Source organism: Bufo gargarizans, chromosome 5, assembly GCF_014858855.1.
Source record: "Bufo gargarizans isolate SCDJY-AF-19 chromosome 5, ASM1485885v1, whole genome shotgun sequence".
In the NCBI taxonomy this organism is placed as follows: Eukaryota; Metazoa; Chordata; class Amphibia; order Anura; family Bufonidae; genus Bufo; species Bufo gargarizans.
In genome coordinates this window covers 43,339,476-43,364,868 of record NC_058084.1, presented here as the reverse complement: position 1 = coordinate 43,364,868, position 25,393 = coordinate 43,339,476, and the positions used below count along the sequence as shown (strand labels likewise).

At 41.7% G+C, this 25,393-nt stretch overlaps 1 protein-coding gene across 1 annotated transcript in view; it reads right to left on the bottom strand.

Annotated features, from left to right (window-relative positions):
• Positions 1 to 25,393, bottom strand: part of CSMD3 (CUB and Sushi multiple domains 3) — a 1,090,172-nt gene that overhangs the window by 29,773 nt on the left and 1,035,006 nt on the right. The window lies entirely within an intron of this gene.

Below are 25,393 nucleotides of genomic sequence, written 5' to 3'. Positions count from 1 at the left end.
AAGCATCCATAAGAACTCTCGTATCTGACAATTGGCCTGTATAATCAAATCAGCTGATCAGCCAATGAAAAGGCAACTGGCTGATAGGCTTTTTTCATCCAAATGAAAAATCTCTAAATATAGGCAGCACATCTCCTTGTGTGATCAGGGGTGTGCTGCCGATAATAAAACAGATCGAGAGAGGAACGACTGTGGTAGCAATCCTTCCTCACACATTCAATTTCCTTTGGCCTGAGCAATCAAACCAATGAAAATTAGCACCAATGATGTGTTATCAGAGGAAAGATAGTCAAAACCAAGAGTTCCTTACATTACAGGCATTTCACCTTACATCATCATACACGTGGAAACTTGGCTCAGCTAAGCATGCATGTATGTTTAACTGTGGAAAGAGATACCTCCTGCCACTGGTGATTGCACATATTGAAGTCCAACATGTTTCCTCCCCCGGATATCTGCAATATTTGGGTAATTGGGAGGCCCTCGTACACATTACATAGAATCTACTAAAATTAACGGATTTGGAAAAAAAATTGGATGGTCTATTGTCAATTATAAAATTTTGTAAGATCCACAATTAAGCACATCCCTGATTACACGGTGTGATAAGTGTGATAAGGTGGACAGTGCGGGAAGAGGTGTATATCCCACTCAGATACCTCAGCTGGGTGGGATAGCTAAAATACGGGAGGTAATAGTCTCAACAGCATGTAGGTTGCTGAGACAAGGTTCTTGTTGGTGTAGTCTGGGCCAGATTTTAGTTGAATTGGCAGATAGGATTGGAAGTGGGATCCATGTCCATGTGTGAACAGCGCTCTGCATAGGTGAGTCAGGGATCATGTTATATGTTTAGGTAGAGCCCAGACGGGAAGGTTTTCATTTTATATCGTGTTTGCTGGTGCTGGTATCAAAATAAAAGCACTGTTTGGACATTCAACACGGTTGTCAGCGAGAATATTGTGACTGAGACCACGGAGATAGAGCTAATCCCTCACAACAGAGAGATGAGGCAGTAAATTCCTTTACTACATCTGTGCCGTACACTGAATGGCTCAGTGCAGGAGTGAGATTTTCGCCGAAGTCAAGGCAAGGCAGGATGATGTGAACACTGAAGAAGAACAGGACCTGACAGAGGGATAGAAAATGGAACCTCTAGGTCCTAAGGCAGCACCCTGATTGGTCCTAGAGTTTCATTTGCATATAATAAAAGTATTTTTTTTTTTCTAAAATGGAGGCATCTAGAAAACAAGACTAACGCAGGTAGCTTCATATGTCTAATGTCAGCCAGTTTACTTAGCATGTTTCTGAAGCCCTATAAGTAAAATTTTCTAACTGTATAGCAAAAAAAAAAATCATTCCTGGATTAAAATATTTCCCTATTTTCTTTTTAGAGATAATAAATTCAGTAGCTTTATAATGAAATACAGAATATTTTTTCGTAAATTCTTGAACAAAGGAGAAAGCAGGGAGCCATAATGTGTGACTATAGCTACATAGATTAGTACAAAGTTTACTCTTTGACTTACTGCAATTTCAATCTTAATGAAAAAGTAGGATTGCCTGTAGTAATTTATCCATTTTGGCTGGCTGCTCTTGTATGGCTGAAGAGTGACGTGGCTGACTCTTTGTAGATGAGTATGGCGTCAATACTATATCACTGAGCTAGTACAAATGCCTACTGAGAGTGATAGATTTAAGTCACATTTTAATTAGACAGGGCAGAGAAAATCGGTCATTTGGTTTTTGTCTGTTGTCAAACTCTACTTTATTATAGTGGTGTCCTGTGGAGATTGGCCTGCTAAGACTATGAACAAGCCACAGTGTAATTCACAGTTACTTAATTCACTGAGATTTTACATTTAGATTTGAACTGTAATTTTATTATTGAAATACATAGCTGGTATTTGCTAAAAACCTGTGCGGGGTTCTCATTGAAATAGCAACAAAATCTCAAACTATTACATTAGGAATGCTATACTGTTTTAAACCTGATCAAAGATAACCAATTGTTATGGCAGTGGGTGTGGAACCACTGTGACAAACAACAAATTTGACTTAGCTAGTCCCCTGGTATTCACCCTTCAACCCCTATACAGAGATATGGAACCTGCTGCATGGGAACCACCAACCTGTTAGGCTACTTTCACACCAACATTTTCCCTTTCCACTATTGAGATCTGTCATAGGGTCTCAATAGCGGAGAAAAACACATCAGTTTTGTCCCCTTTTGTTGTCAATGGAGACAAAACTGAATTAAAGGGAACGTATTGCATTCTGTTCCATGTCATGCCACACAAAAGTGCAGCAAGCAGCGCTCTTGAGTTCATCCCGAGATGTGGAGCAAGAAGGATCAATGTAAGTCGATAGAGACGGATCCGTTTTCTCTGACACAAAAGAAAACTGTTCAGTCCCCAATTATAATGGATTTAGAGACAGACCTGTCATTGCTATGTTAAAGATAATACAACCAGAGCTGTTCATAATGGATGAAGTCAGCTGTATTATCATGACAGAAGTTTTTTTTGCAGATCCATGATGGATCCAGCAAGATTATTGGTGTGAAAGTAGCCTTACCTGTAATAGTGTGTTAACATCTAAGCCATGAGAGTCAGAGACATTGGTTCAGGGTACCAAGAGTTCAGCCAAAATTGTAGTCAGGAAAAGGCCGAGGTCAGGGCAGGTAGAGTATGTGCTTAATGGTAAACAGTCTGAGGTCAGGGAAAGAAGCAAAAAGTCAATACAAGCACAGTCAGGCAGAGGAGGGTCAGGGTCCAATAAACAGGCAGAAGTCGGCACATGGGCAGACAAACAAATAACGCACACCTTCTGTGCTGTATTGGGGAAAGTACTGTACTTTTACCTTAAGCCATTGGTTGGTGTGAACTAGGGTATGCCTGTGCTGGTTCTTAAAGAGTAGGGAGAATGCACGTATATGTCCTACAGGTGAAGGAAGAGAGGCTAAGTCGGCAAGAAGGCCATAGCCTGCATAGAAGTACAGAGCAGCACAGGCAACTGTACCCACTGGGAAAAGTTGGAGACCCTGAAGAGGGTCTGCACTACAGAGAGGCAGAGGGCAGGGACAGATAGTTAAACAGACAGTTGAGCTTTCTGAAGATAACAGAATCAGATTGGCAGCTAAAGGTATGCCTATATTATGGAGAGACAGTCCTACCAAGCATTGTGCACAATTTGTGTGCTGATAGACTCTATTTACAAAAAAACCCCATAATATTAATATAATGAAGCTTAAAACTACAATAATATCACCTAAGATACCATCTTTAGATAAAACACCAAAAGGTCTCCCCTAATACCATCATAGCAAAGCCCTATTCCCCCTCCTCAGTCTGACAGATATACCACACACTATCTTTTCTCTCCTTCATTATTCATCATAAAAAAGACAGGATTTTTTTTTTATTTCCCTTTTCTGTAATTCTTAGTTCTCATTAATCGTTCCTTCAAACCAAAGATTTAAATGTTTTAAGAATCCCTCTGGATTTAAACAAGAAAAATAAAAGTAGTTAATGCCTGAACCCACTACAAAGACTTCTTTTGATGAAAAATGAAACTGTAATCTTACATTAATGTAGCATTTTGAAAATAAGGGTTATAAGGCAGAGGTGGTTGTCAAGCTGCCATCATGCCACTGAACACTTGAAACATCTTTCTCGAGATGCTCTACACTAGAATAAATTACCATCTCCCTGCTCTGACAGTAACTAGGAAACTGGAGACTAACCTGCCATTCATGTCCTTCAAAATCCTCAACCTTTCTGTTGTTTTAGGTTTATTTATCTTTTTCTACATGAGCAATTCCTAAGTCAAGAATTCACCAGTGAATTTTAACCCCGATTGTCTTCTTTTCTCATGTCAGGGATGTAGCAATTGAATTTAGCAAATTTCCCAAAAAATGGTTTCAGGTCTGATTCTATCAATTCTGCCATCAAATTTAATTCAGTCCAAATACATTCTATCCTAATTGCCTTAAAAATTCCAACAATTCCAAAAATGATCCTTTTTTGGTGGCCTTCTCTGTCTTTTGATATGGCTGCTATTTTAAGAAATTTGTACAGGACAAATCGGATAAGTTTTGGATTCACCAAAATTAGACATTTTTGGTAGCAAATTAAACTCTTGTAGAATAGTTTCAATGATCTCTACATGGTATTTGCCCCTGGTGCTGGGTGACTGTTCGAAAGAGGAATACGCCACTCTATATTGTCCAGTTTATTTAGTTAAAACATTAAACCACCATTGGTGGCCTGTGTCAGTCGCTGCCCTCTACTTTTTGGAACATTATTTAGTGTACTACTACTCCTCCCCTTTTGTCTTTATTACCATTCCCATCCTCTCCTTGCTCTGTGTGCAGTTGCATAGCTGTTTCTGATTGTTAATCAGCTTCTGCCATAAATGTTGGTCGCCCCTCTCAATCCTTGCATTCCTAGTTTACCAGTGAAGGCATGCTTTTCTGATTGTCTGCCCATGTACAAAACTTCTGCTTGTGATCCAACTCTGACACTCTGCTGCCTGCCTCGACCTGTGCTTGTCTACCATACAGAATTTTTGCTGCCTGCCCTGATCTCAGATTAGTTTTATGTAATTGCACAAACTCTGCCTGTCCTGACCTCTGCGAGTTTACAAACTACAAGTATTGCATGACCACTTTGTTGTGCCTTTTTCATAGGTATGAAACATTTATATCTAAATATTATAATTATAGTGGATTTGATTAAATATAAGAGGCCATATTGTGATATACCACCATTTTTGTATGTATTTTTAAAGTCGGTCTGAGAGAGATTCATGAAAAGGACACTGGTCATAAGGTTTCTTCTCTATAGATGTGCCAGTCTGAGAAGAGTCATTCTTGTCTCCTTATAGATTTATGACTGAGATAAGGATATTCTCTAGATGTATCTGGTACTTATTACCCCTACAGTTGATGTCTATTGGTGAAGCTGAAAATCTGTGGTGTCTGTATACACATATAATGAACCTTAGTTTTTTTTGTTTTTTTTTTATATAAGATAATCAATAGGACATATGTATTGTTTTATATTGTTGAATATTATGAAGGATGTCAATACATCTATTATCTTATATATTTCTCACTAGGAACACATGTACTCCTAAAATATGATGAGGAAAATTTGAAGTATAGAATTTGTTAATGAGTCTCCATTCAGCGAAGGCGGTGTTATTTTAACTAACAATCAATCACCCGTTGAAGTGACAGGGGAGACACACATGTCTGTGAGAATACAAGGTCTATTATATTCTTATCAATACCATAAATTTGATAGTTTGTGAAATGTATAACTGGTACCTTAATGTCTATGCTTTAATTGGTATATATGTCAAAGTTAATCCCCATAGCTCGGATTTAGAATTGCATATGTTATGTGTATGGACTGTAAGATGTAAGAAGTCAGACCTGGATATTTAACCCTTACTAGTAATGATGCTAATAGATTATGCAATAGTGCCACCTAGGTATAAATAAGTAACATTACACCAACAGCAGAAATGCATTCTGGGTAATACAGTGACATCATAGTCATTATCATATGTACACGCCTAACCGACAATGATTGGAAAACTCCAAGCTAGGAAGGTGTGTCGAACTGATAAGTTTTGGGAAATTAAACCACACACAGGAAAGAGAGAAAATAAAAGAAAGGAGAAACAACCCTGGAGAAAAATCCCAATGATTAGAACGGACTTTAGAGCTGACTTCCCATAGACTCTGCATATCATCTGCATTCTTAGGTAACGTATAACTTTATTATGTGTAGTATTGATTACTGATTGAATTAATTAGCCTGATATTTAGTAACTCCCTGCTTTAGTGCAGATGTATAATGTTAAATCTGGTACATCAATATTATTACTATTCATTAAAGATGCTTATTACTTAATAAAAGATCTAATTTTGATATCGGAGAAACTCTCTGATTGGAATATTCACATTCCATAGTCAATATCAGGCCTGATAATTTATAAGTTGTGTAGCAATACTACCTGATATCCAAGATTGGTCATAGTTTGAGCAGAGCAAGGGTTCATATCTATCTTTATCACTATTAAGTTACTGTGTATAGTCAACTGATAGCATATCTTATAACTGTGGTCGAGACAAATGTATTACATTTTATGTTTGAGAGGTAATATAGAATGCTGGTATTTGTGTTAGAGCCATCTAGTGGCGAATTTAGGCACTGCATATTACTGTGTAATATTGCATATTATTGAGTTTTATATTGATCAAGCTTTGATTGTATTTTAAGTTATTGTATAATAAATCATTTATATTTTTGCATAGACGCTTGTACCATGTTTTACTGATTGCACTATATATTTTAAATTAACAACAAACTATTTTTGAGGTGTTTTATATGTCCACCTCTAGGATCAATTCGCTTTGAAATTCTTCCTTTGATCCTTTCTTTTATATAAAGCATTTGGTTTATAGTTCCAACAACTTGGCTCTTCGCACTGGTGTCTCTGACTTTTGTGGGTCAGTTGCCAACTACACAAGGACTATTCCAAGAGAAAGCGGCCTGGTGTGTCCTTTGAAGCAAAGGTCTGAACCCTGTATATCTATTAAAGGATGAACACCATTGGATCGCCAGGACTAGCCCAAAACCAAACCAATTAATTGGTGCAGTGGGTCCAAGACAGCAAGGTCTTTCAGTATGATAGCGACCCTCAACAGTGTTAAGAACTCAAATTATTCACGTTACAAGTTTTATAGAGAAACTTGACATGTAGAAAAAAAAACACAATTTCCATCACAATCATTGAATAACCACACATACAGTAATATAGCATAGATGTCCCCTGAGGCAAAATGATTTTTCTGTCAAAGCTGTTGACTTCATACCATGCCACAATATCTAACCCTTTTGTTATCTAGTGAAATTTGCATATTTCTCCATGGCTAGCCAGGTTCATCATTAAGAAATCTGGTACAGCTAGAGTCCAACCCCTTGTAATGGAGTCCATTTTTTGTTGTTGGTCATTTTCAGAAAATTTGTCTCAATATCAATAACACAGCAGAAGATAAATTCAGGATATCACTTAATTTTCTTTATTTGAGAGAAATGCTCTTTAAAGTAAATTAGTCATGATAAAATGACCTATTGTTTAAAGCATGTTTTTATGTTAAATATATTTTTTCAAAAATCTGATAAGTTTTATTGAATATTTTCAACAATAAAACATACAAACAATAAAGGGTGTGTTACACCTGTCTTGGTAATGCTCATTAGTGATCATCTGGCATTGTAATACTGCCGCTGATTGCCCAATAAACTAGCGTTTGCAATCCAAATCCATTGACAGGTTAAAAAATCATTGTTTGTAGGCGGCATACCATGGTGTCTAATAAGGATCTGCTTCCAGTCATTGCTTTATGATCACAGGAAGGATTACAATGAGAGATAACACCTCTGTATAACTACCACCATTCTCAATAGGTAAGGGCCACAGCTAATATGATCCCCCTTACTGCACAATGACCTCTACATAAATCACACATCATGTCTATAAAGTTAATGAGCATCTCATGTCTATGTTGGTCTATGTTGTCCATGTAGTTTCTTTAGACTCTATGCTGTCTCATTCCTTTAAAATTATTTCTAGAAGTTTAAGAGTAAATTGCCAGAAGTCTGCAATAAAAATCCATCTGGCTGTTACCAGTTGGGGAGTTGTCCCTGCCGGACAGCCTGCTACTATCCAATCAGTGCTGCCAGGGTCAGCCTGTGCAGAGAATTGTTATTATATGGGAAATGCAAGTAGTTACTAAAACACACTTGTCTGGAGAGGTGACAGGTTCCCTTTAACTAAAACTGATTTTTATACCAAATATATAAAACCTTAACAAACCTTTAACTAAATTGCATTTTCAAAGTCTCCAATACAAATTATTGCCCTTAGATTTTCAGACTATTATACAGAGGCTAGTAAAATCAAAACTTAAGTTGCTTGGCTTTTTATTTTATTTTTTTCACGCTTAGAAGCTTAACTTGAAGCTCCTTTATAATATTAGACACCTTTATGTGGTGGAGGGGCCTTTGGACTCACATGAACCGTTACCTCTGCACCTCGTAGAGTTATACAGTTGATTAAACCAATATTTCATGTATCTATTCGCCTTTACTTATGTATCCCGACTGAGTTGTATGATATTGTTTGGGAGTCAGAAGCATTAGCATGCTATCCCATGATTCCTGCCATCAATTTGCCAATGCAGTTACTAACTTATCTGTCACAACACTGCAGAATAGAGTAAGCTCTTTGAAGGTGCTGAACAAGCAGGGGGTTGCAGTGAAATGTGAGATCATACAGCATGGATGTTAAAAGGAAACCAGTACACTACTGACGTCAGCTCTGGAATAGAGCATATGCAAGGGTGCAGAATAAGTAAAGAAGGATATCAGCAAAGGGAATGGCCCTTCTTAGACATTGATGTCACATCTTGGACCTTCTCCTATCCCCAGAACAGAACCCCCAAAGTTCACCGGGAGCAAGTGTGCATGCGCACCATTCTCTTTTCACTGCTATAGGAGTTCGAAAAATAGCGCTGACTTGGCTAATCCCATCAGTCCCATAGCGGTGAACAGAGAGGTCGCTGTGCACCCCTGGTGTGCTCTCCATTCACTGTTATGGGATTTCAGAAAATAGCCAAGCCAGTGTCCTCTTCTTCAATTCTGGTGCCCAGTTAGGAGATAGGTGTGAGCCCCAGAGGTGGGGCCTGCACCTATCTGACATGGATAGCATATCCTAGAGATATGCCATTAATGTCTGGAATAGGAATACCCCTTTAAGGAGAACAATGCTTTAAACTAACCCTTTCATTAATTGTAGCATTCAGCTTTTCATGCGTGCGTAGGAGGCGGCAGTATATGTTGAGTTTTTGCATTTATTTTTTTAATGCTATTTTAGTAAATATGATCTATTATCAGGAGGTTGAATAGAATAAAAGAAGCGTATGTATGACCTCACAATGCTTTGTGCTTTTCTTTGTTGATTATATGCTTGTTCCTCACGAGAATCAGTATGCTGAGCCACAAAAGCATTTAGCTGTATTCACATAAACCAGCAGGAACTTATTTCAAGGTTTTGTTTATTGACTTGATACATTTATTTACATGAAGATTACACATGAAGATCGGAGTTGCTGTTCCTATTCATCTCATGTCCTAGAAACTGCTTCATTTCTAAAAGTAAATCACATAATCTCCTTGTGCTGAATAATAGATCACATAGCAGCTGGCAAGAAGTCATAGCTGGAAAGGAATGTCTTGGTTAACTGACCATTCCATATTGAGTCTTGCAATGTAATGATCTAGTAGGACTCATACAGATGGGGTATATCACCATGAGTAACACACAGACCTGTATTATTTGCAGGTTCAAAAATCTATAGCCAACAGGGCAAGACCTTGTTTGTTAATAGAAATCAATATGTACATTGAAATATTATTATTTTACCCACTTATAGAGCATGTAATAGCATTGACATATTCTGCTTTGCTTTACAGACATTATCATCACACTATCCCCCAACGGGGCTCACAATCTAAGGTCCCTTTTAGTATGCCTTTGGAGTGTGGGCGGAAACCGGAGTACCCAGAAGAAACCCACACAAACACTGGAAGAACATACAAACTCCATGCAGATGTTGCCATTGGTCGGATTGGAACCCAGGACCCCAGAATTGCAAGGCCACCATGCTACTCAATAGGCTTAGAGTTCTGTTGGGAACAGTGAGTTATTATAATGTCTGTAAAGGGCTACAGAATATGTGAGTAACAAATAAATTAAAAGTTTTCGGTAAGTTATGAAATGAACACATTGGGACAGATTTATTAAGACTGACGTTTCATATGCCAGTCTAAAAGCAAAATTCATGGGAAGTACTTGTAATTATCCCTAATCTTGTGAAACACAGTAAAAAGTGAACTTTTTACATGATCTGCTACATTTTTTGCACAATTTGCAACTTTTTGGGGCTCAATTAACTTTTTGTGATTTTGTGACAGAAATAGAGCAGCCTCTGAAACTGCACAAAAACTCCAAAAGACCCTATTGAAGTCTCAAGGGTATGTTAGGTGGTTACAAATAGAACCTATTGCTACAGATCAGCAAGTGTGGACCCACCGTGTCTAGCACCAGTAGGGATAACCCTAAGGGCATTGTTACAGCGCTACCTTCATATACACTCTTTAATCCCTGTACAGGAATCTAATCTTTACTGCAGGGGAGCAACTGGACCACTAGCTCCTGGGATAGGCCTGATGTAGATGGCAGATGATTCACTGGGGTTAGAGACTGGGAGCATTGGGAGCTCAGGATATAGAAAATGCACCAAAATGGCAGGAGAACCGCAGGAGCAGTCTGAACAGCCACTAAGGCTTAAAGGCAGGTTATTGGATCTGGACTGCACACTGGTAGTGTAGATGAATTAAGGCACAGGACAAAGTCGAAGTCTGGGAGGTAGTGAAGACACAAGCACAGCAGGCAAGCTGGGTATTTGACAGGAACATGAACAAGGCAGATGGACAGGGTTAACCTAAACATGGTACAGAACTGAAACTGGAAGTTTAGGAGCACTTATGTGGGGAAGTACAGTGGTAGTGCATCAACAGGAGTAAACATAGGAGAATTGCAGAAGCACTAAACTTCAACACCTTTGCAGGTTAAAAGGAACCTTAAAGCTCTCTACACCCTCTGGGTGCCTTATATACCCAGAGACCCCTAACCATTGGCTGGGGAGGGATTTGGAAGTATGCAAACTATTCCTAAGTAGACTGAGACTGGAGTACTAGGTAGAAGCATGCAGGCAGTAGCATGGTGAGTCATGACCTCAGATCAGACCCCCAATCTTTATCATATCTCAGAGAAGACCCCCCAATCTTCACCAGACCCCAAATTGACCCCGATTCACATCAGACCTCAGATCAGACCCCCACTCTTGATCAGACCCCAAATCAGAAAGAAGAAACCTCTCCTGCTGCAGATGGTGCCGATACTCTGGAGATCCAGGGTGCTCTTCCTGTAGTGCAGCACTGTGACCTGAAGTCGCACAGCATCAGGTCATAGTGCGTGCTTATGTGCACTAAGTCCTGAGGTTGTATGCAGTCAGGACACAACACAATGTGGCACCAGCAGAATACTAAGAAGCGGTGAGTAAAGCCAGCATCAGGAGTGCTACATTCACCACTCCCCAGTTCTACTGTGTCCTAATAAGTACTATAATGGCGCTCATTGGTATTTGCTTCATAAGATGCACTACCATTTTTCCTCCGTCTTAGGGTGGGCACACATCTGTGTTCTGGATAGTGATGAGCGGCAGGGGCAATATTCGAATTTGCAATATTTCACAAATATTAGGTAGAATATTCGTCATATATTACAGAATTCACTAATATGGTATTCATTGCGAAAATTCTTAATGTGTGCGCAATACAGGCATCTAGTTTTCAAGATGCTAGAAGTTTCCTGAGACTGGAGAAAATGGTTGGCACAGCAGAACATTACAATAGCTTTATATGCAGATATATTTTTTCGCAATACGTGCAACTTCCCATTTTAACAGGTCTGACTACATATTAGTGATTAGTGCACTAAGTATTGTTGTGAACTTGTGACATCACAGCACTATGTCTGTATGTATAGGAATGCTCTTTTCTCTAATATATTTATTTTAACCAATTCATTTCCACCAGGCTAAAACAGCTAAAATAAAATACCAGCGTATGCTCTTCTTCTACCATAAGCATGGCTTGCATTAGGCATGTGAAGTGCCATGCATGAGCCATGTATTTCTGAAGAGGACATCACAGAAGGTTTTGCACTCAAGCCTTTTGACTACTACACATACTAATTGTATAACAGTTGTACTTACATTTATTTCATTTATTATATTGACTAGTGGTATTGGATCATTTTATGTTAGGAGCTATTATTTGGTCACTGTACAGTATGTTGAAATTATTTGAGCACTGTATGGTCTTATTGTATATGGTCAACATATGGCACTGATATTTGCCCATCATACTGTAGAGATGAGTGAATTGATTTAAACTAATTTAATTTGTTACGAATTCCCACAAATATTTTGATTCTAGAGAAGCTGAAACTTTTGCAAATTATTTGGGACAAATTGCTCAAAATGGATACCACCATTATACACATCAGAAGACGGAGAAGGAAGCATCTGTCACCAATAAATAAAAAATATCCATAGGTGCATTGCGTTATTAAACAGGCTTTTTGCTACCACCAGTTACTGTCCATGTAACCATAGCCAAATTTATCACTGTCACTTTGAATTTACTAAAGATGTATTGGTGTAAAAGATCTTGAAGGGGGGCAGATACAATCCTAGGAGACCCCAGAGTATTGTACACCACTTTTCAGGTCTATAGGTACACATTAGAGATGTCCCGAACTATTCTCCGGCAAACAGTTCCCGGCGAATATTGCATGTTCGCGTTCGCCACGGCGGGCGAACATATGCGATGTTCGGTCCGCCTCCTATACGTCATCATTGAACAAACTTTGACCCTGTACCTCACAGTCAGCCAATCAGCAGACCCTCCCTCCCAGACCCTCCCACCGCCTATCAAAAAGCAAGGACAGCATCCATCTTAGATTAATTCTGAAGCTGCAGTGTCACAAAGTTGTAATCGCAATGTGATTAATACAGGTTATATTATCCGCATTGCGATTACAACTTAGAGCTGGGTTCCTAATGGTTATATTGATAGAATATAACGAAGATTGAGAATATAGTGCTGTATTCGTTGTCAATTCTAGCAATACAACCATTAGGAACTCAGATCTAAGTTGTAATCGCAATGCGAATAATGCAGGTTATATTAATCGCATTGCGAGTTCAACTTAGAGCTGCTGGGTTCCTAATGGTTGTATTGCTAGAATTGACGAATATAACGAATATAGCACTATATTCTCAATCTTCGTTATATTCTAGCAATACAACCAATAGGAATCCAGCAGCGCTAAGTTGAATTCGCAATGCGATTAATTCAAGTTCTATAAATCGCATTGCGATTTCAACTTAGAACTTCTGCCGACTTCCGTGCTCATGGAGCGTCCCCATCACCATGGGAACCACTCCATTCTAGAATGTACTGTCGTATTTGAGAAAGTTGAAATCGCAATGCGATTAATTCAAGTTCTATAAATCGCATAGTGATTTCAACTTACCACACTCTGCGTCAACTACGTTATTTTCCATGGGAGTTTTGCCATGGATCCCCCTCCAGCATGCCACAGTCCAGGTGTTAGTCCCCTTGAAACAACTTTTCCATCACTATTGTGGCCACAAAGAGTCCCTGTGGGTTTTCAAATTCGCGAACATTTGCGGAAATTCGCGTTCGCCGTTCGCGAACCGAAAATTTTATGTTCACGACATCTCTAGTGCACATTCGATTGCAGTCAAATTTATTCTGGCCAAAACAATCCTGAAGACTGATTCATGCAAAATGGACCAGAAATGAATTTCCAAACATTTGCTAGCATTTCTAGCATTTTTAATTAGGCACTGTAAGTTATAATTATTAGTATAGCAGAAGACACCACACAGTTTAACGTCTTATCCCAGCACATATTTATGTCTGCATTATATCTATATCTACAGAAGGTTACAATACACTGAAGGCCACCATAACAACCCTCCAGCCATCGACAGTGTACAGTACTGCATTGCAAGTGGGATTATTTCTCTTCAGCTCCTCTCCACAAATGCTGGAGTTCAGTAATAGGGCAGATTAGGGAGCTTCTGGCAATACGACTCTCTAATGCATCAGTCAAGGGTCGCTAAAGGTAAATCTTCCCTTTGAAACAAAAGTGTTTCATTATAATATATTTTTAAGTGAAGCACATTGTAATAAATGATCTCTGCCAGCAGATGGGGCTTGGTAACACCAGGCACTGCCATCTGTTAACATAGAAGCGTAGTCATTGGAATTGGCAGACATCAGCTCGTGTGTTGGTGCCAAGGAAACCTGGACATGCAGCCAAAGTTAAATATTTCATTTTGGGTGCAGATAAAATGTAAAATCTAGCTCTTACGATGCGTTGTCCATTCATAAAATCTATTTAATCAGCTGATAATGGGAAAAAAGTTACTTAACCCCTTTGGAACCAAACTAACATTCTTATTTACAGTGTTATCTATGTAAATAAATGTTACCCTTTCTTTTCTTACAACATATGGATATCAAATACTTACATTTGTCACTATTCTTTTTAGGACTATTCTTATTTTAGGTCATTCCTTGGGACCTTTGTATGGACCCTGGTTGTCTCCATTGTGACACCAGCTCTATTGATCACTGGGGAGTACATGGTAAGATGAGGCTTAAAGGGGCACTCCACTTTAATGAAAAAGTAATCCAAAGCAATAAATATTTGAGGTAAGCTTTTGTAAAAAAATAAATAAAAAATAAATAAAAATATTGCCACAGAACTGTCTATGCATGAACTAGTCACTTTCCATTAGGGCAAAAATAAATGCCCACTGATTCCTACAGAGACAGCAGTACTAGAGCTCCTCCTCATCACGGGTACAGGTGCAATGATGGGGAACGGTGATGGCACGGAACCTCATCATTGAATCCCTCAGATCCTCAGATGCTGCGTTCAACACTGATTGTGAGAATCACATCAAGTCCTTCACGGGTTAATCGCGGAGAGGCTGTCATGGCCATCTTGATTGAAGAAAACTCGCCAAATCTTGTGCTCGCTAACATCGCCACTAATGATGTCACAGCACCTGCTGACATAGTGACAGTCACTGCCTTTGGTGTGCGCTGTGACACTTATGCCACGCTTGCTGTTGCCTGTGGAAACGTGTTGCTGTTTCAGCATGTGGGGGCAGTGTCATGGCCTTTGTGGTGTGTGCCGTGACATGGTTGCCTTGCATGTTGTTGCCTGCAGCAATGTGTACCTTTTTATGCTGGTGTGTGCACTTCCCCTGTCCGTTGTTTCCTCCTCTGTTTGGTGCTGGAGGGGTTAACCACCTTGTTGGACGTGGTCACAAGGTGGTTTATCTTACCTGTGGCTAGAGGCCAGGAGTCAGGAGTACTCCAGCCATGGTGTGTGCTGGAGTTATGCTCCTGGTCTTCATACTTCATCTCCTAGATTGAGGGCCTCCTAGTGGGACATTGAGGTCTCCAGCGATGTCTTCTCTCCCTTACTTGTGTTGTATGTTTGGTATGGGGTTATGATTTGGTGTTTTGTAATCTCTAGCCTGGTGTTCCTTGTCTGGTATGTTTGGTGATATCTTCCAGCATGGTTGCTAGACTTCCTAGCCTGTATGCAGTGCCACCTGGGGCTGCCATGCACCTTGAGGCATGGGGGTCCTGGCGGAGTCTGGTGTGCTTGATATTTGTGTGAGTTGCTGGTATGGTGTCCTGTTTGGTGTTAGGGCTCCAGTACGTATTCACAGGTCCCAGTCGTGGTGGCAGCAGCAGGTAAGTGTGTCGTCTTGTTTTCTTACCTGCCGATTCTCTTGCTGCATATTGTCTTTTCCTTTCCCTGCTTCTAGGCCTTTTGAGACTCCTGTTCTTCCGTGTCCTGGAAGAACAGGGTGCCTCTCCTCAGCTCCTTTGTGAGGGATTCTCGGGGCGACTCAGGGCCTTAGGTATCCAGGGTATGAGCCGTCCCACTATCCATCGTCAGCTCATACGGTGAGGAGTTAGGGCTAGGTATAGGGATGCATTAGGGGTGACCTGCTCCCTTATCCTTGTGTTCAGGCCTAGTTGCTTTCCTTATCCCCCAGTCATCGTACGGTGGGGGGTTTTGCCCACTCCCCACCCACCTACAAAGTACATGACAGATGTGTGGGAGTATACATGTTTTGGATAGTACTACCAGGACACATTAATGGTAAATATATGAATCTCAATACAGATATATCAAATTGACAAGCTTTCAAAAAGTACTAAATAAGATTTGCTTATTCCATTATGTTCGCTAGAGATGATCAAATCAAAGTTTACAAAGTGGAATTCAATCTGAATTTCATAAAAAAATCAATTTGCACCGAATCCGAATTTCCTCACTCTTCATGGTAACAAATCATATTTTTTCCTAAAATGGCTGCTGCACATGTTAGGACATGGAGCAAGGAACTCTAGGAGCGAGGGATCACCCACAATGCCATGCATGCAGCCAATCAGTAGCTAGCCAGCCTATAAATAGCTTCAGCCATCTTAAATTCAGCCATTTTCCAGTGTACTAAGTGCAGGGAGAGTGGTGGAAAAGACTAAAACTTTTATTTTGCTGTATAGAAGTTCAGGGAAAGGATATGGAGTATCCACAGTTTCAGTAGGGGAGGTTACAGCCTGGGTAATAGGAACAATCCTATTACACCTTGCTGCACTACTGCGATCCAAATTGCCATTATATACCTCTGTAATTCCAGCAAATAGTTCTTGTTATTGGAGTGCAAGTGCTGTTTGATAGAGCCAATAACAGGGTTTATTACAAGTAAATATTTATATGTATTATTTGCCCTTGTGCTATGCAGTTATATGTTCTAAAGCATTTTTGGCTTGTATTAGTGGGAAAAAAGGGCTTTTAGCTGTTGTGTGGTAAAGTGAGAAAATTATAGCCCTTTTTGGGGTGGATTATGGTAAAAAATATATATATTATTTGCCATTCAGCGGTGCAGTTATATGTTCTAAAAGCCCTTTTTGGCGTCTTTTAGTGGCAAAAAAATATATATTATTTGCTGTTCAGCAGTGCGGTTATTTGTTTGAAAGCCTTTTGTGGAGTTTATAAGTGGAAAAAAGTAAAGGACTATTTGCTGTTCAGCGGGGCAGTTATATGTTCTAAAGCCCTTTTTAGCGTGTATTGGCAAAAAAATATATATTTGCCGTTCAGCGGTGCAGTTAAATGTTCTAAAGACTTTTGTGGCATGTATAAGTGGAAAAATAAGAGCCCATTTGCCGTTTAGCAGCAGTTATACATTCTAAAGCCCTTTTTGGCTTGTATTAGTGGGGAAAATAGGGCTTATTAGCCATTGTGTGGTGAAGTGAGAAAATTATAGACCTTTTTGGTGTGTTTTAATTTCCTTTTTATTTATTTGATCTAATAGTATGTCAGACAGAGAAGTGCCAGGCCCTGCACAGGGGAGTGGCAGGGGCCTAAATGTTTCTGGCGCAGGCACAGGATGCAACAGAGTAAGGAGACATGGCAGCAGGAGTCATTGCAAGGGGCCTGAGCTCCTGGTGTCATCTAGCAGTCGTGTCTTGACCATGAACCTGGCAGTTCTTGAATGATTGACTCAGTCATCCATATCGTTCCAAGTGACATCAGAAACCCCCAGCCAAGAGTTGGTGGGTTCGTCAGACACAACCTATAGTTGGCATGGCCCGGGAGCAGGCCCTGTGCCCTCAACTGTCCTCAACCTGCCTCTGTCCTTTTCTGTTCCCTCAACCAGACAAGTATTATATGCTGCGGGCACAATTCCATTATACAGCAAGGGCGAGCTACTAGAGGACAGTCAGTAGCTACTGGCCAGTCAAAATGTGGAGGAGACATCTGTTGCTTTCTCCGGTAGGCGGGCAAGTAGTGATGATGAGATTGGCGTGGGAGCTCGTGTTAAGAGCAGTCAGGCTCCTGACCCAGAGACCGTTGAGGAGTATATCAGTGACGTGCAGACAGTACTTGATGATGATGATGTAGCTGATCGCACTTGGGAGCCGGGTAAATTAGGGGCTTCATCATCATCGGTAGAAGAGAGGCAGGGGCGGAGTCAGCAAGTCGCTAGCGTGGCCGGGAGTCAGCAGGGTGGCATCAGTGGGAGGTCGGAAGCCAAACATGCCCGGGGTAGACCACTCGCTTTATAGGAGCCTACGTGTCTGGAAACTAGTGGTGCAGGGGTTCATGGAAGCAGCACCGGTAGCAGTCAGTCAGTGTGAAGTGTTGGGGGTAAAATCCCCTACTCAGCGGTGTGGCAGTTTTTTGTTAACCCGCCTGAGGGGGTGAACATGGCCATTTGTAGAATCTGTGGGCAGAAGGTGAAGCATTGCCAGGGTGCCACGGCCCTGCGTCATCATATGCAGCATCACCATAGCATGGCCTGGGAGAACCGTGGCTCCGATGTGGTGGTCCAGCCTGCCGCAGCAACTGCTGCATCACCCAGTGGCATGCAGCCGATTTCAGGCAGTCAAGGCTCCACAACCTCATCCGAAGGGAGCTGTCTTTCCTTCCTATCCCCTGCTAGTCCTGGTTCTCCTGCTCCTTCTCCTACTCCTCGTCAGTCATTCTGTCAGCAATCGATCACCAAAGCGATTGCCAAGAGACAACAGTATGTGTGCACTCATTCAACTGCGCATAAGTTGAATGTGTTCTTGGCCAAGTTGCTGGTGCTGCATTCACTCCCTTTCCAAGTGGTGGACTCTGCACCTTTCAGAAAACTGATGGTGTGTGCTGAGCCGAGGTGGAGATTCCCAAGCCATCATTTCTTTGCCAAAAAGGCAGTACCAGCCCTGCACACGCATGTAGAATGGAAGGTGAGTCAGTTTTTGAGCCTGTCGGTATCTGCCAAAGTGCACAGCAGCGCCAACGTGTAGAGCTGTAACTACGGTCAAGAACAATATATGTCCTTAACGGACCACTTGGTAAATGTGTTTCCTGCATAGCCACACCAGCAACTTGGACAGGTGACGCCACTTCTGCCTCCACGCTCTCACGCCGCTAGTCCTGCGACAATGTCTGCCTCTACCTCCTCATTCTCCACCATTTCCTCAGCCTCAACTGCAGGGACAATTCACAGTGCTCCTTCAGCATACCACATGTGCAGAGCACGGCAGTGTCAAGCTGTTCTGCACCTCATTTGCCTGGGCAAACTGAGTCATACAGGGGAGGGACTGCTCTGTGTCCTTCATCAAGAAATCAAATCCTGGCTTTCTCCGTGGAAACATGTTGACCGACAACGATCAGTTCTGTGTCAAGGAGGGCTGAGCCATGCGCCCTGCATTGCACACGTGTTCTATATGGTTGTTAAGCAGCTCCTGAAGTCTTCCACCATCTGCAAGATATCTTAAAATGGCCAGGAAACTTTACATGCACTTCAGCCACTCATACACCATAAAGCACACCCTCCTTGTGCTGAAGAAGCAGAACAGCCTCCCCCAACATAGGCTGATATGTGACGCTTCCATCCGTTGGAATTCAACCCTCCATATGTTGGACCGACTATACAAACAGAAAAAGGCCATAAACAATTTCTTGATGATTAAGGCTGACAGTAGTAATCCCCTGTGTAACTTCGATGTCAGCCAGTGGCAGCTCATGCGTGAAAACTGCAGTTTGCTCAGGCGCTTTGAGGAGGCCACGTTATTTGTCAGTTGCCAGGACTACGGGATAAACCGTGGCAGTATGCAGTGGAGATGGAAGCAGGGAATTTCTCCGAGTCACTTGAACAAATGGCCCGATGCATGCTTACTTGCTTGCATAGTGACAGCCGAATTGCCATAATTTAGTAGAGGGATGACTTCTGTATCTCCACCTTGTTAGACCCTTGCTACCGGTCCAAAATGAAGCCCTTTTATACACCCGCTGAGAGGGAGGACAAACTGAACTACTACAGAGACATCCTATGTAGTCAGTTGGCCGCTGCCTATCTGCGCCATTGTCCATCCTCTCGCAGGTCTGACCGTGGTGGCCCTCTGCACTCACGTTTCTCTGCCATGGCTGCTATGGCAGGGTGGGGGTAGGAGCAGTTCCAGCTCCATCAGCAGCAACTTGAGGGTAGACTCGCTGATGAGCATCTTTCTTCACCCGCCTATTGAAGAAACTACTCACCAGCAGCAGCTAGACCTGAAACAGAACCTGATCCAGCAGGTGGTGGAATACTTGAACAGCACCCTGCCACCCCACATTGAAGATCTGCTGGACTAATGGGCAGCCAAACCAAATTTGTAGCCACAACTATCAGAGTTTGCCCTGAAAAGCTGTCCTGCCCGGCCAGTAGTGTGGCATCAGAGCGGGTGTTTAGTGCGGTGGGTGCCATAGTTACTCCAAGAAAAACTCACCTATCCACCCAAAATGTGGAGAGACTGACCGTTGTCAAAATGAATCAGGCATGGATCAGCCAGGATTTCCACCAACCAATGCCTGATGTATCAGACTAGATCATCCATAGTGCCACACCAACACTTTGGCAAAAGTGACCGGTTTCTACTGGTTACCTGCCTCAGCTACTATTCTGATGCTGCCACCCACCTGATGCCACACATCTGATGCCAAGTGCTCCTAATTTAACCCACTATCTTCAGCTGGTACTGGTATTGCCACCCATCTCCCCACTCTGTCACCGGGTTGCTCTCTGGTCTCCTGATGCTGCTTCCACCTCCACACTCTGTCACCGGGTCACTCTGTGGTCTCCTGATTCTGCTTCCTCCTAAATACTCTATTACCGGGTCACTTTGAGGTCTCCAAACGCTGCTGCCACCTCCACACTATGTCACCTTGCCACTCTGTGGTCTCCTGATGCTGCTTCCACCTCCACGCTATGTAGCCTTGCCACTGTGTGGTCTCCTGATGCTACTGTCACCTCCACGCTATGTCACCTTGCCACTCTGTGGTCTCCTGATGCTGCTGCCACCTCCACACTATGTCACCTTGCTACTCTGTGGTCTCCTGATGCCGCTGATAACTCAGCACTATGTCACCTTGCCACTCTGTGGCCTCCTGATGCTGCTGTCACCTCAACACTCTGTCATTGTGCCATTCTGTGGCCTCCTGATGATGCTGCTGCCACCACCACACTGGGTCATTGTGGCCCCATAACTGCCCAAATAAGTGAAGTGTGCAGTGATTCTAAGAGTGACACCTGTCATCTACATGTCATACTGACTCACAGTATTGTTTGTCTACCTTAGCAGACTTCCTATGCATTTAACTGCAAGGCACAGTGTTCTACACTTCTATAATGGCTCTCTGCAGCCAGGAAATAGCTGTTTTTTAACACAATTCACCACAAATAAATTCAGAAAATAAAACAAGCCGAAAATTTTGGTGAACCGGACATATCAAATTTTGGAGAAATTCGCTAATCTCTAGTGTATTTGCATAACCAGGCAGATTTGCTAAGTGATAATCCTTAAGTAACTATAATGGTAGCCATATTAGTTGTCAACCAGCTTGTCTCCAATCATTAAAGGTGTTTTCCGAGATCTTTATACTGATGTATCTGATTGGTGCGAGTCCAAAACCTGGGACACCTGTCGATCAGCTATTTGAGAAGGCACCAATGCAGTAGTGCCACAGACTTCTCACAGCTTTCCCTAGGCCATGTTACATCACTTTCATCGGTCACATGGCCTAAGTGCAGCTCAGCTGCATAGAAGAGAATGGGGCTCAGCTGCGATATAAAGCAAAGCCATTATCAAATGGATGGTTCTGTACTTGGTGAGCAGGGAGAAGGCCGTGGCATATGAGCGTCCCTGCCTTATTAAACAGTTGATTGGCAGAGGTCCCTGATGTCGGACCCGCTCTGATCAGATACTGATGACCTAGCCTGAGGATATGTCATTAGTATAAAGATCTTGGAAAACCCTTTTAGTCATTACGTGGATTTTCTGGTATTTTTATATTCAAGTCTACAGAAATGTATCACCCATAGCTTTTTCTGAATCCTAATTATGGCTCTTGATACTCATATACCCCCAGGAATTGAGTAGAGCAGAATTACATGACAACCAAACTATGGTAGCAAAAAAGTTATAAAAAGCATATATCAGATTGACAGGCAAATGCAGAATAATAAACTAAGCAAAAGATGACACAAAAATGAATGAAGAGGATGGCAGAGGATGAGGATATAGGTGGGCAGTGAGAGAAATAAAACCTTGTAGAAACTGACCCTGACCTGGTAAGTCCAAAGAAACAGTAGAAAAATAAAATCTAAAACAGGAAATTGAAAACTGACAACAATACCGCTGTAGATCGACAAATCCAAGGATGCACTGAAACAAAGACAATCCACTAGGATTCAAGACTCTGGAAACAACTACACAAAGCTTTCACTATACCCACAAAGAGGCACAGAAAACAAAGACAAAACAATAAAAAATACTTCGCTGCAAACACCTCACCAATAGGGTTGAGAAAACCCGAACTGTAAAGTAAACTTTACGGTGCACCCGAACCCGAACATTTTAGTAAAAGTTCAGGTTCGGTGTTCGTGTAATATTAATATACCATCGGATCTGAGTTTTATCCAATCCGATGGTATATTTTAACCTGAAGCATCCACATCACCATGGGAACACCTCTATGTTAGAATATACCATCGGATTTGAGTTAGTTCGTGAAAACTCAGATCCGACAGTATATTCTAACACAGAGGCGTTCCCATAGTGATGGGGACGCTTCAAGTTAGAATATACTGAGAACTGTGGACATAACGGCTCCCTGCTGCGTAGCAGCACCTGATCTCTTACAGGGGGCTGTGATCTGCACAATTAACCCCTCAAGTGCCGTACCTGAGGGGTTAATTGTGAGGATCACAGCCCCCTGTAAGAGATCAGGTGCTGCAAGGCAGCAGGGGGCCAGACCCCCCCTCCCTCCTCAGTATTAAAATCATTGGTGGCCAGTGCAGCCCCCCTCCCTATTAAAATCATTGGTGGCTAGTGCGGCCCCCCACCCCCTATTGAAATTATTGGTGGCTAGTGCAGCACCTGAGGGGTTAATTGTGCAGATCACAGCCCCCTGTAAGAGATCGAGTGCTGCCAGGGAAGTTATGTACACAGCTCTTAGTATATTCTAACTTGAAGAGTCCCCATCACCATGGGAACGCCTCTGTGTTAGAATTTATTGTCGCATTTGAGTTTTCACGATCGTGAAAACTCAGATCTGAAAAAGCTAATACTATTATTTTCCGTTATAACCATGTTATAACGGAAAATAATAAAATTAAGTTCGGGTCTTCATTGACTTCAATGGGGTACGGGTTCAAGTTCGGATCAAGTTTGAGTCCCGAACCCGATTTTTTTTTTTAAGTTGATAGCGGAATCAGATTCAGGTGTAAGGCAGCTACATAGTAAAAAACCAACAAGAGATACCCTTTGCTCCTAACACTATTGTTAAAAGGGTTTTCCGTGAGCTTTATACTGATGACTAGAGATGAGCAAAGTTTTGAAAAATTTGATTCAGCAACTTTGCCAAAGTTTGACAAAAAATTTGATTTTTGAATCAATTAATTTGTCACAAATCGTTATAAATCAGGTATATCCAGCCCAATCTGCCTAAAAGTAACAGTGGCTGTAGTAGAACCGTAGCTCTATAGCTAACAGAACGGATTAACTATGAATATTGGTGCACTGCACACTTATGTACATGGCGATAAATTAGACCTGTCTGTAATACTGTCTGCACAGTATCTTTACAGCTAACAGATTAGATTAGCTATGACTTTTGATGCACTGCACAGTTAAGTACATGGGGTGAATTGTAGCAGAGTCTGTAGTTTAGCAGTCTCCTACAATCTCCCTTTCACTCTCCCTGCACTCTCCCTCTCCAATATTGTCCTATACTCTCTGTTAAGAGTTTGCAGCAACACTGTCCCTAGTGCATGAACGTACGGCATTATGGGTGATCTCACATTCCCGGTATTGTCTTCTCTACAATTAGTTTTACTTTCTAACACATGCAGCCGCTATTTTAGGAAAATTGATCTTCTAAAACATAGTGTACACAAATTTGGTTTTGTTAAGAATCAAAGTTTTCCTAAACTTCAGACCAAGTTCCACTTCAGATGCTTCGCTTTGCTCAACACTCAGGTCACAAGTGTCTGGTCAGTTAGGGTCTGATCACTTATATGAGAAGGCACTGGCCCTTAAAACAGCACAGCGGCCTTCGCTCAGCAAACCAAGCACAACGCCTTACATTATATGGTGGCTCTGTTTGGTTTCACAGCTCAGCCCCATCCACTTTAACAGATCTGACCTGCGCCTGTCACTGATGAATGTGATGTCACATGGCCTAGAAAAAGCTGGAGAAGATCACTGTGCTACTCTGAGCACCGGTGCCTTCTCAAACAGCTGATTGGTTGTGGCCCTGGCCATCAGACCCCCACCAATCAGATACTGATGAACTATCCAGAGGATAGGTCATCAGTATAAAACTCCTGGAAAACCCCTTTTTAGAAAAGTGATCAGTGGTTGATCTGTGGGGTCTAAGTATTACAATTCCTGCAACTCTTTTGTTTGCTTAGAAAAAGTGGTTTAAGCCTTGTGGGGAAGACATGGAGGGTGGAACCACCATTTGGTCTATTTCAAGTAGGCTGTTTTTTATTTAAAGAAATCTTGTTAGCAGAAGTCATGGTCCTTCACAGTGACCATGGAAACTTTACTTTCTGTTCTCGATGTAAAGCATAAAGTGAACTGTTAATGCGTTTCGTATCCTCCTAATTGGATCTATAGTTAGAGCTGAGTGGGACAAGCGTACAGAAAAGATTCCTAGATTTCCAGCTCACACAATTAATTTTGTAATGTTGCTCTGAAAATGGGAACTGTTTTAACAGCAATTAGCCGTCTTATAGTGATTTATTACTGCAGAAGGTTTGACAGTCATGTGTGCTTTGATGCTTTACAAGTCTGTATAGCTTCATTAGAACGAGGGTGTTAAGCATTGTGGGCTAATGATGGAGATCGCATCTGCACACTGTAGGTCCAAGTGCTGGAAACTGACATTTTAGCTTGTAAATGCAGATTTAACCACTTAAGGATGCAGTCTAGTTTGGTAACTTAAGACAGCAATTCTTTTTTTTATTACTCCGCATTTCAAAACTCATAATTATCATTACTGTTATTAACAGTATTTTTTTCCTGTCAGTATAGCCGTATGAGAGATTGTTTTATGTGGATCAATTAGTAATTTTTTTAGTAGCCCTAGGATAGGATATATCAGTAGAATTTAACCTAATTTAACCCACTATCTTCAGCTGGTACTGGTATTGCCACCCATCTCCCCACTCTGTCACCGGGTTGCTCTCTGGTCTCCTGATGCTGCTTCCACCTCCACACTCTGTCACCGGGTCACTCTGTGGTCTCCTGATTCTGCTTCCTCCTAAATACTCTATTACCGGGTCACTTTGAGGTCTCCAAACGCTGCTGCCACCTCCACGCTATGTAGCCTTGCCACTGTGTGGTCTCCTGATGCTACTGTCACCTCCACGCTATGTCACCTTGCCACTCTGTGGTCTCCTGATGCTGCTGCCACCTCCACACTATGTCACCTTGCTACTCTGTGGTCTCCTGATGCCGCTGATAACTCAGCACTATGTCACCTTGCCACTCTGTGGCCTCCTGATGCTGCTGTCACCTCAACACTCTGTCATTGT